At 43.3% G+C, this 7,673-nt stretch overlaps 1 long non-coding RNA gene across 1 annotated transcript; it reads left to right on the forward strand.

The window, feature by feature from the left end:
• The first annotated feature begins 4,034 nt into the window (after positions 1 to 4,034).
• On the forward strand, positions 4,035 to 5,668 carry LOC144769078 (uncharacterized). The gene is made up of 4 exons (XR_013598664.1): positions 4,035 to 4,108; positions 4,204 to 4,293; positions 4,745 to 4,844; positions 5,321 to 5,668. It is a non-coding gene; the product is annotated as an uncharacterized LOC144769078 (long non-coding RNA).
• The last annotated feature ends 2,005 nt before the right edge of the window (positions 5,669 to 7,673 follow it).

A 7,673-nucleotide genomic window follows, 5' to 3' on the forward strand; every position in this document is an offset into this window, starting at 1 on the left:
TTAGGATGACAAAACATGTTGAGGCCATCTTTACGGCCTTCTGTCTCATGGTGAGATTTTCATCAATGAGGAAACCAAGGTTTCGGACAACCGCCACGGGCAGCGGGGTAGGTCCCATCTTGACGGGCCAATGGTGAGGGCCCCAGAGGTCCTTCCCCTTCCCCAGTATCAACACCTCAGTTTTGTCACCGTTTAGCTTCAAGAGTTTTTTTTTCATCCAATCGGATACTCGGGTCAGTCCTATATTAAGTGCAGAAATGTCATTACTCGTTTTATTTGATAAAGAAAAGATGATTTGAGTGTCGTCAGCATAAGAATACAAACTAAGGCCAGCTTCTTCGATAAGGGTTGCAAGGGGTTTCACATAAACATTGAACAGGAGAGGACTAAGTATGGATCCCTGAGGGACTCCATGCGCTGAAGGACAAACTGTAGAAGAGGCAGAAGTAGAGAACACCTGAAAGGTGCGACCACTAAGGAAGGAAGCCAGTCAAGCCAGAGCCGATCCCTCGACTCCCAGGGAACGGAAGTTTTCAATAAGAATGGAGTGAGACACAGTGTCGAATGCCGCACTCAGATCTAATAAGATGAGGGCGCAAGTCTGACCCTGATCAACACTGTGTCGCAAACTCTCAGTGACCCCCAGGAGTGTGGTCTTGGTCAAATGGTGAGCTCTGAAACCTGATTGGGACGGATGGAGAAATCCCGAGTTCTCTACTAGGTGAGTAAGCTGCTCATTGATGTGCCTCTCCAGTATCTTAGAAAAGATAGGGAGCAGTGAGATGGGCCGGAAGTTGGAAAGATTGGCCACATCAGCTCCAGACTTCTTCAGTAGAGGGACAACCATGGCATGTTTCCACTCCTGTGGAACAGTAGATTTCAGTAATGACTGATTTAAGAGGTGCATTAACACGCGGCGTGGCTCAGCCTCAAGTTGTTTCAGTATTTTGGCCGGTAGGGGGTCGCGCGGGGAACCAGATTTAACACTGTTAAGGCAGGAGGAAAAAGAGATATCATCAAACAGTACCCAGGCAGTAAGCTTGTTTGATATCGTAGAAGGAGTCAATGGTTTTGGCACCAATTCAAACAGTGGCGAATCGTCAGAGTCATCAGAGTTAAGTGAACTATAAATGCGTTCCACTTTTGCAATGAAAAACTCAGCAATTGCATCACATTTGGCCTTATCAAGAGCGGGTGGGGGTGGTGCCTGATTTGCGCCCGTAAGATTTTTCACCACTGAAAAAAGGGTGCGAGAACAGTTTTGTGCAGTCGTGATCGTATTAACAATAAAAGCAGCTCTAGCCATTTTACAATGATGGTGATATTTCTTCAGATCTTCCTTGTATGCCTTTTTACAAGAAGGCGAATAGGAGCGCCTCCATCTCCTTTCCAAAGCCTTACAGCTGGATCTCATGCGTTTTAATTCCTCAGTAAACCAAGGAGCAGGAGAACGATGTGAAGAAGTAAGTTTGAGTGTCAAAGGAAGAGACTCATCAATGGCAGAAGTCAGCCAAGTAGATACTGCAGTGTTTGATTCGTCAACTGATGGCTTAGTGACAGGCAAGGTGTCTATCAGATGCTTATTAAAACTTGAGATGTTAAGCTTACTCCAACGGCGAATATACTCTTTTTTACTACCATTTTGATGGATGGAGGAAAGCATCCTAGGAAGAGAGAAATGGACAGCAAAATGGTCGGACCATTCCAAGGGACGGGCAGGGGAAAGGCAGTCATACGAAAGGTTGGAGAGAACTGGATCTAGTAAGTGACCAGCGACATGGGTAGGCCCCCTATTATGTAGGTGAATGTTGATGGATTCTAACTCCAATAAACACTGTTTGCTAACCTTACATTGCACATCCTCGAAATGTAAGTTTAGGTCGCCAAGAATAGTAAAATTTGCAGCCTTCAATGATATAGGGGCAATGGTATCTGCGAAGGCGGATACCCAGGTATTTGGATTGCCAGGAGGTCGATAAATCAATAGACCGGATAGGGTGAAGTTAGGATTGATCGCTAGCCTGAAAAGTCCGGCTTCGCAGCCAGCTAGCGGTAGGGCTTCAAATTTACAAGTATAATTGGAGTTGAATATTATGGCAATGCCACCACCTATACCTTTTTCCCTATCCATCTTAACAATACTAAAGCCATCAGGGACGGCCATGGCGATGTCGGGGCCTGAGCTAGCATGAAGCCAGGTTTCAGTAAGAAACAAGGCGTCAGGATTTTCCTCCGTTAAGGAATCAAAAATGTTATCTTTATGCTTGGGGAGCGACCTACAATTTATGCTCCAAAAATTGAGTGTCTTGTTGGAGGAAAGGGATTTAAATACTCTCGATCCTCCCCTGGAATTTCCAAGTTTATGTGTGGGTTTCATAGATTTACATGCCTTCATATTACACGTTCTGAAATTGCACTGTGAGCATCTGAAATTATTTTGTGGCAAAATACATTTAGTACAGAGTATCGAAGATATGTGTCCCAATGATTTCAGCTCCTCACCTGTATAAGTAATACGTAACCCATTTGGCGCAATAGGACATGTAGGGGGAACTGAGTGGGTAGCCCCTAGGCCCGTCCTGGCGTGGACGGGCGTAGACGGGCTCACCTCTGGCGCACCTCCGGCGCGCCAGGGGTGCGCACGCTGCGCGTAAACGCTGCGCGCCAACATAGCAATCCTTAAATAGGGTGTGGTAAATATTCAACAAAAAGACTAGAGCCCTCCCCAAGATGGCGTCTTGGGAGCGTCACTAGCCTCGAAATTCCCCTACAAAGATGGCGGTCGAGTATGCAAACACCAGAGCACAAGCTAACAAAGTGCTGTGTGGATGTCAGAAATGTGTGCAAACAAGCGTAAATGATCTGTAGCAGTATGCAGGTAAATATACTGTAAATATAAGTGATAAAACCTGTAACCGAGGTACAAACTAATCAATCTGCCCCCTCGGCTGGGATAGGATTAAGCTCTCAGCTGGTTTCCATTGGGGGGTGTGAGCATATGGAGGCTCTGACATTGACAGACCGGGAGGAAGCTATTACCACAAGCTTAATAAGTATGTTATCGTGGAATATTGCTGGTTTATCATCGAACATCTCTTCCTCTGATTTTCATTGAGCTCTATGATATTATTGCCCTGCCGGAGACCTGGTCCTTGAGCACCAACTTCCGACCAGGATATTTGGCCTTTGGCAAACCGGCTATTGCGAACCCCAAGGGTCGTCCCTCAAGAGGTTTATTGGATTGGATAAGACAACAGGTGGGTCTCAAGGTAGAAGAACTCCGTATTGATAACCCAGATATTCAGGCTTTTAAAATACATTTTAATTATGATCCTGGTTTTATATTGGTTAACGTCTATGCCAGAGGTATGACCGAAGGGAAAGCCTTGACAACCATCACTAGCCAGGAGCACTTTATTAGGGTAATGGAAGATTCAAGCAACTGGGTTATTGCAGGGGACCTCAACTGTACGTTTGAGCCGCTTGGCATAGAGGACGCAAGCCTTACTAGCGAAGAGGATGTGAGCTGGTGTGTTCCATCTCTAACGCTCCCTCCAATTATTAAATGGACAGAGGCAGTTCTTGAATTAAAAAGTTTTACATTGGAGGGTGGGCTCCGGGCACTTAATGGGAGAACCAAATCAATCAATCAATCATTTCATTTGTAAAGCGCGCTACCTACCCGTGAGGGTCTCGAGGCGCTGGGGGGGCCGGGGGAGGAGGGGGAGCTGCTACTGATCGAAAAGCCAGGTCTTGAGAAGTCTTCTGAAGGCCAGCAGGTCCTTGGTCTGTTGTAAACTTGTAGGGAGAGTGTTCCAGGTCTTGGTGGCGAGGTAGGAGAAGGATCTGCCACCGGCGGTGGTTTTCCGGATGCGAGGGACTGTGGCGAGGGCGAGGTTGGTAGAGCAGAGGCTGCGGGTGGGGGTGTAGAAGCTGAGTCGGTCATTGATGTATGCTGGTCCGGCGTTGTATATAGCTTTGTGTGCGTGGATGAGGAGTTTGAAGGTGATCCTGTTATTGACTCTTTTTCCATAGTTTCGCGGCCACATACCGATAAAACACGTGCCTGCACACATTGCTTGAAATATAACAGATCATCACATTTAAGGTAATCAACACAGTAAAATTCATTTATTCGTTTCTCTACACCCTGTAACTATGTATCATTATTGATCACTGCTTTCCTACCCCGTCCATTTTTAGTTCATCCACAGATAACTAAAGAGGATACAGAATCGCTACCAAGCTTCTCTGTGAATTTCGCTTATGAGACAAGAAGGTGTAAGCACTCAGGTACACATATTTTGTGTACATATATGTTGTCACTGCGCCTATTTAGAAGGACATAGGTACAAATCAATATAATCCTTATATAACCCCCAGATCGATAAACATCCCCCCCCCCTCCCCCCCCCCCTCCCCCTTCCCCCCCCTTCCCTCCCCCCCCCCTCCCTGCCCCGGCCCCCCCCCTCTACCCCCCTGTTTTTTATCACTTCTTTAGATCTTTTTGATAAATAATTCAATTGCATTTAAGTATCTTATATGGACTTTCGTTAATGATACATAAACAGTTTGGATGCATTTCCACTTATAGAGATTCATATATTACTACTCTTCAAACTGTTCTATTCCTATCACTGACCTTTAACATCTAGGTAGTGGCGATCCCATTTGTTTTAGTTTTATAATCGCACTACCACCTAGTAGTATGTAAATATGACATACATACATTCTTTACTCTCAGATATTTGGAAATTTTTATACGTGAGCATCTCCTCTACTCTGCAGCTGTCTGAACCCACTGCTGCCATACATCTAGTCTGGGTCTATCAATCTGTCCTGCTGTAAGTACACTTCATTAAACTTTATTCAGCTTTATGATCTTTACACAGTACTAGTAACTCTATCGATTAACCCACCAATTAGCCGAGTAATAATATGAGAAGTCAATAATCATTTAGAGGACGGGTTCAATACCAGACTCCTTATTTGGGTAGTTTAGGCAGGGATACAGCTATGTAATGCCCGTCTAGTATCTTTTCTTTTTGCTAAGGTTTAAACTCATGAGATGTCTCATTAGATAATAGACATTCTATCTATCCTTACTGTTGTATATATACATATATGCTGCTTGTATTGTTTACAAGGTTGTCTCACTGTATACACAAATTTATTGTACATGGTTTAAAACACTGTATAAAGATTAGCCAAATAAGTTTATTAACATATGTTTTGTTTCTCTTGTCCTCCTGTATATAAACTTGTATATAAATTTGTTATAAAAGAAGAGTGATGTATGTTCTCTTTCCATATCCTATAGAGCAATAGACGGTCACCTGAAGAAGGCCCAAGAGCCGAAACGCGCGTAGTGTAATCTACCGTATTGCCTTCAACTCATTTGTTGAGTTTTTAAGTTTATTGATCATGTCTTCCATGTTTTGTGTTCATGTTTTTTTAAACCTTTCTTGAATTTAAATGAATATGTAAATACACGAGTTTTATGTATAATATCAGTCACTGTATACACTGTATTGTTCTTTATAAATTACTAATCTGACTAAAAAAGAGAAATATACAAAAAATCAAAAAAAGATATATAAACACTTATCATATGTAAAATATAAATCATCAATAAAATCGAATATCAAACAAGTTATCTTTTTGCAGTGGTTTACTATAGTTGGACGACACTTGTTGATATTCCTAAACACTAGAATATTGAAATCAAAAAAAGAATCTCTGCTACTTGGCTATAGACCTCTTCCAAATGTCTTGTTCTTTCCCTATGTATAGCAAGTAGAACTATATTATATAGGGGTCCCCTTCTTTCAAAATATTGACGGGGAGCCAATGCAGGCCTCTCAGGTAAGGTGTGATGTGGCCGCATCGGGGGAGATCGAGGATCAGTCGTGCCGAGGCGTTCTGGATGCGTTGCAGCCAACTCAGGAGCTTGGTTGTTGTTCCTTTTTAAAAAATATTTGTTATTGTTTTATTTCAACAATCAGTCGTACAATGAGCAGTATAAAAGGAACAGGAATAATACATATAATAAAAAAGAAACATACAAAGGGAGAAAACACCAAAAAAGACAGATATCTTAAATCCATTTAGAAATTGGATACCAAATTTTTGATCCTTGCCTTTTTTTCCTTATCCCCTTAAGCCTATACATAGCCATTTCTAAGTGATATATGGAAAGCAGCTTACACTGCCATTGATGAAAAGCAGGGGGTTTGGTATCAATCCAGCGAGAAGTTATACAGAAATGGAAAACAGACATAGAGATAGACAGAATAGCATCTTCAGCAGTAGATCTTATCCCAGACTGATCTGCTTTGTGGTAAATAAATAAATAATTACCGGTACTATTTTTCTATGCATTAACTGAAAAGGACAGCTCAATAAATAAGAGGCAGAATCCGTGGTATCTGAGTCATACGGGCTTTAATCAGATGGCTCGAGCCAATGGACCATCGGGTTCCATCACCTGCAAAGGTTCAGGAAGGGACAGACACAGGACAAAGGGAAGTCGCGCAGCATCTCATTAACATCATACAGTATATATAGTAAAACAGTACAATTGCATTGATTACAGTAGGCGTAACAAGTGACAAACGAAAGATAAGAACATATGGGCGTAAAAAGAAGGCGTGCACAGGGCGTGCACGGAGACATGTGATGTAAACGTCACAGAAGTGTCATAAGTGGGTGGATACATGGAGGGGGCTACCTGGGCAGCTGGAACCTTTAACCTACTGGTGCGCGCAAACGGGTCATGACGTGTAACTGGGGAGAGCTGGGGGCTCTGACTTCTGGTACTAGAAGAGGAGACTAAAGTCTGGGATGTCAGAACGACCTGTACCTATAGCATATCTGATATCTTGTGTTTGGAGTACATGTTGCTTGAATCTAAAAGTCATCAGGGCAAAGGCTACTTGTCACTAAGGCTAGTGCATACATATATTTCGTCATGTATTGCGTGTGCTATGAATCTTCTATGGATACTAATTCAGTAATTCTCTTGCCTGGAGACAGAAAGACTAGACTATAGATGAAGATGTTTATGCAGTTCGTTAGCTAGGAATGTGAAGCCGGGGAGCTGAACTTGATAACTGTAGGCATAACATATTCTTGGCAGACAGGCAGGCAGGCCAGGCCGGGCACCGCGCTGCTTGGCAGAAAGTAAGTGAAGGGTCAGGGATGCGGGAGGGGCTGCATCGCTCCTCGGAGTGGTTCAGGAGACTTGAGGCTCGAATCTGGTGTCCGGGCCCTATGAGGCCTAGAAACAGGGACAACTCGATGATTTAACGTGCACAATGTAAAGACGTTGGCAACATAGGCCTAATACTTGTCGCTTTCAGGAGGACTGGATAACTGGCATACTGACGTTGGACACAACTATAATTGTGTCTTTATTCGGTGCAGGGGGTGAATATGCATATTAATCATGCACATATAACATACGATGGGGAACAAGTAGGGACACATGACAGGGCAAAATTCAATTTTCCTCATTCCCTCCTTGTTCCCTACGTTTCCTTCAGGAAACATCAATATTCATGATACCATCTATCTGTTCATACAGCATCATTTGCTCGTCTCTTATCTTCTGGGAATAGGACTTTGGACTTGGAATACAAGAGGTAGTGCACAAGCCGCAAATCGCAGGGCCA

Source organism: Lissotriton helveticus, chromosome 1_1 (genome assembly GCF_964261635.1).
Source record: "Lissotriton helveticus chromosome 1_1, aLisHel1.1, whole genome shotgun sequence".
Classification (NCBI taxonomy): Eukaryota; Metazoa; Chordata; class Amphibia; order Caudata; family Salamandridae; genus Lissotriton; species Lissotriton helveticus.